Source organism: Macaca fascicularis, chromosome 7, assembly GCF_037993035.2.
Source record: "Macaca fascicularis isolate 582-1 chromosome 7, T2T-MFA8v1.1".
Lineage (NCBI taxonomy): Eukaryota > Metazoa > Chordata > Mammalia > Primates > Cercopithecidae > Macaca > Macaca fascicularis.
In genome coordinates, this window is record NC_088381.1 from 121369377 (window position 1) to 121379032 (window position 9656).

At 38.2% G+C, this 9656-nt stretch overlaps 1 long non-coding RNA gene across 1 annotated transcript; it reads left to right on the forward strand.

Annotated features, from left to right (window-relative positions):
* The first annotated feature begins 3431 nt into the window (after nucleotides 1-3431).
* LOC123574529 (uncharacterized) lies at nucleotides 3432-6391 on the forward strand. The gene is made up of 4 exons (XR_006699551.3): nucleotides 3432-3504; nucleotides 3700-3832; nucleotides 4306-4381; nucleotides 4630-6391. It is a non-coding gene; the product is annotated as an uncharacterized lncRNA (long non-coding RNA).
* The last annotated feature ends 3265 nt before the right edge of the window (nucleotides 6392-9656 follow it).

The following is a 9656-nucleotide window of genomic DNA, read 5'->3' on the forward strand; positions in this document are numbered from 1 at the left end:
TTTGGGACTTTATTAAGTTAATATAAGATCTTTTGGACTATAAGTGTAGTTGCTGAAAAACAATGTAAAAAGTGATGTTCCATGAGTGATTACCGTAATTATTTTCTTAAGTCTTCATAATTGGCTCATAGCACTGGATATATTTTTGGCTCATTTTTACTTTTGTAATGGTTCAGGAAGGTTTCTCTGCAAAATTCTCCCTTCCTGAACTTCCCTGGCAATGCTCACTTAATTTTTTCTAGCTGTCTAAGTTTCTAACAGAATTTTGTGGTATTTAATGTTTGCCTCAATGGACTCTTGCTTACTGTGGGCCAAGCAAGGCCTTGCAGGACTCAGGTTCGCCATTGCAAATTGGCCAGCAGGTGTCACTGTGGGTTTGGATGGTAACCCAATTGACTACAGAAAAGAATGACTGATGAAGGGGAATAATAAGAAAAGGAGAGAAAGGGAAATACAAACGGAGGTTCTTAGAGGAAGAGAAAAGTGAATTAAAGATCCCTGATGTTTCCATAGACCTTTTCTCTAGGATTTCAGAGTTCTTTTGTACTACCTTCCTGGCTCCTGTTAGCCCAGATAGGAATTCACTTGCATAAGATCTGTTGATTCTGAGTTAGTCACTAAGGATAACTTCACTAAATAAAATAGCAACAGAGATGAGCAAAGTTGGGAAGAGCTGGATTCCTGCAGCCCATTCCTAACTGCTCAGGTCTTGCCTCTGGGCTTCGTGGCTATACGTTTTTTTGAACCATAGGCCCCTTTGTTTAACCTCAGAAATGTATAAAGTCTCTCAGCTGTTTAATAGGTCATAGACTTGTGGCCCAGAATAAGATTTTGGCTATCCCTAACCGCTCAGTGGTAAAATAAATCCTACTGTTTCATTACTTAAAGGGGCATCTTGGCCTGGAAAGTTGGTCCTTGTATCTCCTAAAGATTTGGATTGCTAATTTTCAACAAAGTTAGCCGATTCAAATCACATCTCTTTGTGAGTGCATGGAATTTCTTAATAAATAAAATTTCAATTTGTAAAATTAACACATATTTCTTGAACACCTGTCAACTTTTAAGAATAGCTGGCCATAAAAACTCCCTGTACAGCGAGGAATTCACAGATGGCCTAATTTGAATAACAGGCTGTAAATTGATTTCTGTTTTGGCTTGATGAGTGAAAACAGCATCCATGTTGTTGGTGCAGAGAGCAGGCAGTTTGTTAAAAAAAGATGCATGGCTTGACTTCTCCAAATAAGGCATAACGTGTGTGAAATATCTTAATTGTAGTCAAGTTCTGAAGAAAACAAAGCAGATAAAGGCTTTAAAGAAAAACAAAGTTTTCTACCTTCTGGAGAACTTTGTGCTGCTGTAACTATTTTTTTTTATTTTGTATTTATTTTATTTTATTACTATTATTTTTTTTTGAGATGGAATCTTGCTCTGTCACCCAGGCTGGACTGCAGTGCCATGATCTCAGTTCACTTCAGCCTCTGCCTCCCCAGCTCAAGCAATTCTCCTGCCTCAGTCTCCTGAGTAGCTGGGATTACAAGGGTGCACCACCATGCCTAGCTAATTTTTGTATTTTTAGTAGAGACGGGGTTTCACCATGTTGGCCGGGATGCACTGTAACATCTTAATGTCTTCTCGGTTCCACCCATCTCAGATCATGGACCACCATCACATGATGATGTCACGATACCTCATGGCTGGAGGCTGGACCCAGGAGGATTAGAAACAAAAGCAATTCCTCTGTTGTGAACATCCTGCAGTTTATATCTGATTTTAATTTCCTTACCTTTAAGTGTACATACATTAAGTTTCTTAATGATACTTCTTCTAGTGCTGATTCTAAAGATTAAAACTATCATGTTAAGAAAAAAGAAAGAGGATAAATTTGCAGGTTCAAAAACATTTAGGAAACTTAACTACAAAGTATGAACACTTAGTTGCCATCTAGCTTAGTCATCCATTCACAGAGATTAATAATTCTGGAGGAGGCTGGTCTGGTTCCACGGGAGATGATACAAGGGATGGCTTATAACTCTTCGTGAAAGTTCTTCAGGAAGTCCACGCATTCATATATATATCCCCTTCCCAATTCTCATTTGTGTATAAAGATAGGTCATTAATGTAACATTGTTTTCTCTGGGTGCTCAAAGATTAAGGTTCACTTTTGCTTAGGATTTCTGGCAGAACATGTAGGAATCATAGCAACAGGCACTACAAGCACAAGCAGCTGATGGGTGTGGAGTGGGAGAAGAGAAAGAGGGAAGAGGGATGTTAAGGTATAAAAATATTTATCCAGGGTAACACAGCATCAACAGAATTCCTTTCAATTAGATGTATACATCTGTGAGTAGTGGACTCCTTGGCCATTGGTTTATCCTTTGGAATAATGCCCCACCATTTCCATGACAACTTATTAGACAGTTAAAAAATAATAGCACGATTCCTTCTGAGCCACTATGCCCTTGGTCTACTATGACTGTTATTGCATCTGTAATCACATAATATCACTCGGTATCTTGTGTAGGTGTAAGTGTGTGCACACACACTTCTGTGTCTGCTAAACTCCCCTCTTAACACACAAAAAGCCTAGTTTCTCTGGGACAGGAGTTTCATGTTATACATCTCAAATCCCTGAAAACTTCTGCCTTGGTGCAAAGCATTTGGTGGGAGTTCAATGAATCTTAGTTGAATGAATGAAATTTATAAAGGATACTTTTGTTTGGCAAGCGTTGGTATTGCTAGATTACTTTTATGTAGTCCATATAAATAATTCACTTCTTGTGGTTCCATATCCTGATGTGAAAATTATGCATTTACTGTGCTTTCATAGATATTAATGGGGGCTATTAAAATCTAGAGATTATTTCTAGGTTGGTGGTCTTAGGCCTGGCATTGAATGAAAAAGACTTGAAATAAATTTTAATTTGTAAAAAGAATAAAACTGTATGCATTGCTTTGTTAAAGTTTAGCAGTTTGCGCAACATGATTTTTTCCTATTTATTTCACAAAGAACAACAAAAAGACACTAATATTCCTTAATTGTAGTATTTAATATTAAAAAGAAAATAGAGTGGAATATAAACGGATAGAAACAACCCATGTGTCCTTGTGATATTTCCCCTTTAACATCAAATGTGTTGTTTAAAAAGTATAGTTTAAAAATGAACCTGTAAATGTAATGACCTAATTAAAAAATTTAAAGAAGGATTATATTTATGCTCTAGTACATCAGGTTTAGTTATTATATACCAAATGCTATTATGTTTCTGTTAGAAAAACATTTTTTAAAGTTATTTAAAGCATTATAGAATGTAGCAAATCAAGCCATTACTTACACTTTTTGGTGGAGGGGGCAGTGTAAGGAAAATGTGTGGAAAAGACTAATGTTTATGTATAATGATTTCATTATCATATTTCTACTCTCTTTGTCATCCAGGGTAAACTCAAAGGACATGTCATGAATTCCTGAGCCGTAATAAATCTGTGAATGTCAGACACCGTGTGTGGGTAAAATGGATAATTTTCTGACCTTTAGTAAGCTTTCACTAGAGCAAAGGAAGTCCCTCAACATAATGTTTCCCCACTACAAAATACTGGCAGGAAGCCAAAGTATGCCCTTTGGCAAATCTCCAGTCTGGATGGTTTTCCTGTAGGGAGAAGACATTCATGAATCTGGCTGATGCTGTGAATTTTTTTTTTAAGAGAGCCTTCTGGAAAGACCTTTCCAATGTGTAACCTGCTGAGGGAGATGCAAGAACACATTAATCATGGATTTCTTCAAAAGAAACGTGGAGCTATCCTGCTCTAATTCAACAGGTCCATCTTCCTGCTCAGTGTAAGCCTCAATACTGTCACAAAAATGCTGGCAGATAACTTAGGCATGCATCTAGCTGAAAACTAAGGCTATGGTAAAAATAAAAGTACAATTTCTCATCCTCAGAGATAGGGTTTGGCCATGGTTGGCTTTCCTTCTGAAGGACAAAACTGATAGCCATGGAAATATGGGAATAAATATATTGTTTGTTATTATTTTCCTAAGTTTATCCAAAATCTCAAATTATTTCTCATATTATTTCCGTCACTGCTTATAATTAGACCCATTGTCTTTTAAAATTATCTCAAAATAGAACGATGTTAGAGAAGTAACACATGGTTAATTTAGTCCTGATCAACCTTAGAAGTGAAATGTTTCCCTTTTACCTTTATTTCATCACTTTTCCTACTGTCAATTGGTTTGACACTTAAAAGAAGTAGAAGTTTAATTATTAGCTGTCCAACAAACTTTCCTGAATGTTTTCCTTTTCTCAGGTGGGTATTCAGAACATGACCTCTCCCCTGTCAACACAAAAAGAAACAAAATTAAGGACCTCTCACAAGTGCTGAGGTAATCTTTAAGCCTTTTGGTGGGTTTAGGACATTTCAGAATCACCTTGGTCTTATCAACCAATACAGTTGCTGAGATGATTTTCACATGTGCTCATGAATAATCTCCTATCTTTTGAAAATGTCAGAATCAAATAAAAAACACTGAGATCCACAAATGAATTACTGGCCTAGCAGAGGCCCACTTCTGGAGAGAATAAGATAAAATTAAGAATTGCAGTAAAGAATACTGAAGTGTTTTTCTGTTAGGGCTCAGGTGTCTGGGCTGCTGAGACTTGCTACGACATTCCCAGAAGCTGACCCAAAACCTGTATTTTGGTGTTACCTCCTGCCATTCTGCAAATTTACTCCATCATCCAGACAATTCACACAGCTTGCTCTTCCTTTGTTCAACGTCATCCCCTCAGCTTTGAACATGCTCATTAACTTCAGCGGAACCAACTCATCCTTTGGAGACCAGATAAAATGTACCACCTCCCCAAAGCCTTCTTCCCCATCCCAGGTCTAAGAAAGACTCAAGCTTCCCAACTCCTGGGGCACTTTGGGTGATTCCAATGGTAGTGACACAATCTGATTTGCATAGGAATTACTTGTTTGTCTGACTTAAAACCAGAAGGCAAGTTTCTTGACACTAAGGACCATTTCTCATTTGTGTTTATATCTCTACAAAATTGAGTACAGATTTCTCAGCCAGCATTTGAGAGATTAAAATTTGAAATTATTTTATTTTATTGGTTTCTTTTTAGATTGTTCACTCAGCATATAGAAATGGTACTGATTTTTGTACATTGGTTTTGAATGCTGCAACTTTACTAACATCAGTTCTAACAGCTTCTTAGTGGAGTCTTTAGGTTTCTCTTAATGTAAATGTTGGGAATAAAATCAAATTTATTCCTTAAACATAAGCAGTTGTGTAGAGAACATGAACTATTGTGTTGTTTTACTCCTTTAATCACTGACTCTTCATTTGTTTACTCATGCTTTGAATAAGCATTCGATTGACTTTTAAGGACAGCGTTTAGGGGCTAAAGGGCTTGACAATAAGTGGGAAAAGACTGCAGTTAAAATTAAGATGATAAAACACACTCTAGATAACATGAATATTGTTAATATATTAACAAAGAAGTGAAGCAGATCCCATGCTGTACCATGCTCTGGCTTTTGCTAATTGCTTCTGGTCTTACTCTGTACCTTGGTGGCTGTTGGAACTCCTTTCTCTTGCATACCCACTGTGGTGGATGCTGTGCTGTACTGCTCAGGTCTCCCTTCAGGAGTAAAGGACTTCTCATCCTGGATGCTGAGAGTGTCTTAAGCAGGCACCCTCAATTGTGAGTCCTCTTAAACTATTGTCGTATCTCTTCCCAGAATGACCCCCATCTGATGATTGATGCTGGAATATAAAGGCCTTATTTCTCTTACCACAATTCAGGACAAATCTTAAGCATTAACTCATCTTCAGAACTCCCTGTAGGGTTCTAAGGCTTCCATTTGGACTGCATTGCAGCTCAACTTCTTCTACTCAATCTTGCTTCCTTCCCTCCTCTTCTCTTCTGTAGTTGTTTAATCTCAATAGCACTCTTTAATAATCTCCTGCATGCTACTCTGTGTCTCAGAGTCCACTTCCCTCAGCTACCTTGGCTCCCTGCTTCGCCCCATGTTACCGTTGCTCCCAATATGAATAGTCATTCTACCAGATTCAGCCCTGCTGAATTCCTTCTAGCCAGCCAAGATGTAACCTTCCGCTGAACTACAGATGGGGGCCTGCCAGATATCCTAGATTAGGGAGGCATGGAATGAGCAATGAAGCAGGAATCAGAAACTCAGACCAGCAGCAGGCAAAGAAAGTACCAGGTGATATCACTTATAAAGGGGAACCCTTGGGATCAAGTAAGGAGTGAAGGTTAGGAAAAGGAGGTGGGGAGCCAGATTGTTACTAAAAACATGTGAAAGAAAATACAGCAACAATGTTGATAAGCAATGAATTAAATAAATAAATTACGTAGTTCCTAAATATTTCTTGGCCATAGTTTACTGTAATCCTTGGGACTTCTTCAATTATATGTAGTATGACTTCAATTTATATATTAGTTAAGCAAAGATGATAATGTATTGGCATACTCTCTTATGAGGAACCTGGTAAGAAAATGATTTCTAAGGTGGTGGTTGTAGCTCTTTGCCATGATGGAACAGAATTTGCAACATTAATCAGGATGAATTAATGACGGAAGAAATGATTGGCAAGCGTGGTGATGACCTCTGTGATAAAGACGTTAAATCAGCAACACCTTGTGGTGATTTGCTTAGAAGCCAGAAAGGTGTTTCCCCTTCAGGGCATCTAAACTCTTATGGTAAAGAGTAACTGTTGTATGAATGGCCTATAGGTCTTAGGCTGAATCGTGTGAAATTGCCAGTATTCAACCGTGTTTACCTCCAAAAATGATAACTTCATGTCATTCCATTTAATAATTTTTATTTATTTATTGTCTGTCTTCCCCAACTAGAATGCAGACACTATTTTGTTCAAAGCTGTATGACAGTATCCATTACAGTGTCTTGCAAAATGGGTACTTACAAGTTTTCGATGAATTAAATAAATTATGTAGTTCCTAAATATTTCTTGGCCATAGTTTACCGTAATCCTCGGGACTTCTTCAATTATAAGTAGTATGACTTCAATTTATATTAGTTAGGCAAAGAAGATAATGTATTGGCATACACAACTGGAAATTCCAAGGGTACTGGCTTCAGGCACAGCCAGATCCAGGGGCTTGAATAATGTCATAATGATTTGGTGTCTTGCCATTGTTCGACTGATTGTTTTTTCTGAGTTGACAGTATCCTCAGGCAGGTGTTCTCAATTTGATGATGCCAAGTGTCTCCAGGCTTACAGTCACTAGCTCAGCAAACCCCAGAGGAAATAAAAGTGCCTCTTTCCCAGTAGTTCAAATAGAAACTCCTATTTTGATTCTCACAGAATCTGTCTGAGGAGCCAAGGCAGGAGGTCAGATTGACCTCAGTCAATTGGACTGAGAATGGGAGAGATGGTGATTCTTTAAAAGAGAATCTTAGTGCTGTTTCCAAAATAATAATTATAATAATAGCTGACAATTAAACACTTATTTCTCAGACACTATTCAAAAGGCAATCCTCTCAGAAACCCTTTAAGGGAGGCACTATTATTATCTTTATTTTATACATGAGTACACCGAAGTATACAGAGGCTAAGTAATTTGCTAAAATTCACATAACTGGGAAGATAGAGCTAGGATGGAAACATTCACAATCCCACTGCCAGCCCATTCCCTTAACCACTACACTCTGCTACCTGAAAAGGAGTTTGGGGGTAAAGAAAAACGTGGATGTTCACTCTACTTGGCTTATTTATTTACAGAGCCAATGGTCTGGTAGCACCTACCTCATGATGGCAAATGGAGAATTACTGGTTCACCTGTGGTCTGAGCATTGCCAGGGTGGGTTTTCTCTGAGACTGTCTCAGAAGTTGCTTCCTGGCTGCGGAGAAAGTGATTTCTCATAACTATAGCTTCTTCTTCTATGTTTCCTCCCACATCTCTCTCCCATGATGACTTCTATCAAGTCACTTTGTTCTATTAAAAAACAATTTTTAGAGCATCTTCAGCATACTCAAAGGAGAACACTAGGTGGATGTTTAAAAATGTTGTGAAAATATAATCTGAGTTATTATATTTAGGTAGCTTCTAGCTTTGACATTCCAACAGTTTGGGGAGATATTTGTATATTGGATGCTTGAGTTGATTCCCTGATAAATGCCACATCTATCTTTTCTCCTTCCAGTTCCTTACCCATCTCCTTGAGGATAATTTATCAAAGTTTACTTCTAACAAGTATGGAGTGGTGATGGCTCAGGTGTTCTATTTTCCCTTCACAATGGTGGATGGTGCTTTGTTGAAGAACGCTCTGGGGAACTAGAGAAAACAGGCCTGAAAATTGGTTCCCTTGCCTGGGGTAGATGAGGCTTGTCTTTGGGATAGAATGTCTCATCAGGTTTATTTCCTGTAAAATTGGAGTGAAATTAGATGAAGGATTTTGGTAAGGATTCTTCCCGGTAGGGCTCCTGCTTGACTGATTGATGTACTCACAGCTGTTGGAGTGGTTGTAATCTCTGCTTCTCTCTGCACATTTGCCCCAGTCTCCTCTCTGCAGACTAAGATCCTCTGCAGCTTTTTAGTTTCTGTTTTTTCATGACTTCAGCTCTGTCTTGCCCTGGGCTGCCTCTAGGCCAGGCTTTCCATGACCTGACGGCTCAGGTACTTATCATGATCAAGTGACTTCATTTTACTTAGTTCAAAGTCACTAAGTCTGTTACCGGTCTATCTCAGGTTATAGATGAGTTCAACGTTAGATAAATGAACTTCCCTCATCCTGCAAGCTGTGGCCAGAGGGCAGAATCATGTGGTCCTGACACGAACCTAGGACCACTCCTTCGGCAGGGGCTTTGCGGGGAGAGCAATTTCAAGGAAAGAGCGTGGAAATAATAAATATATCCGCTACATTATCCAAAATAGTCCCATGTGAGAAAGCAAAGTGATTTCCTAACTGGTATATCCACAGGTAAAATTCAATGAGTACCAGTTTTCTTGTTTGTTTGTAGGTCACACTTAATACTGGAGTGATTTCTGAATTCTCATAAACTATGGTCATGGGAGTTTTTATAATTAAAGCTGGTTTGTTTTCTGCTTCTTCGAAAATGATAACCTGGGTATGCCATACAGATAGCTTTCTACTAATCAGAACATTGAATTATTCCTCAGTACCTATTCACACTGCAAACGAGATGTTCCTGCATTTGGTCATTGCATATAACTCCACAAAATAGAAAAACAGAACATAAGAATAATAATTTTAATTTCCAAGTCAATTAAAGAGGAGGGAATCCTGCTTGGCAACAATTAAAAAGTCACATGATACCAAGTACTAATAAGGATGTAAGAATTCTCCTGGACTGCAAGGGGAGTAGGAGGGGTTAGTTCAAACATTCTAGAGAACAAAATGTGAATATGTACTGAAAAATAAGTATGTGAATATGTAGTAAAATAAGGATTCCTGGGTCTTCCCCATGACCCAGTAGTCTAACTTTCAGAATTAGACCCAAGAGAAATTCTTCCATTGACCAACGAATTTATATAGGAAAATGTTGAGTGCAATGTGACTTCTGGTAGCTGGGAAGATAGAACTAGAATGGAAACATTCACGGTCCCACTGCGTGATGGCTAGATGTCCATCATTGGAAGTAATAG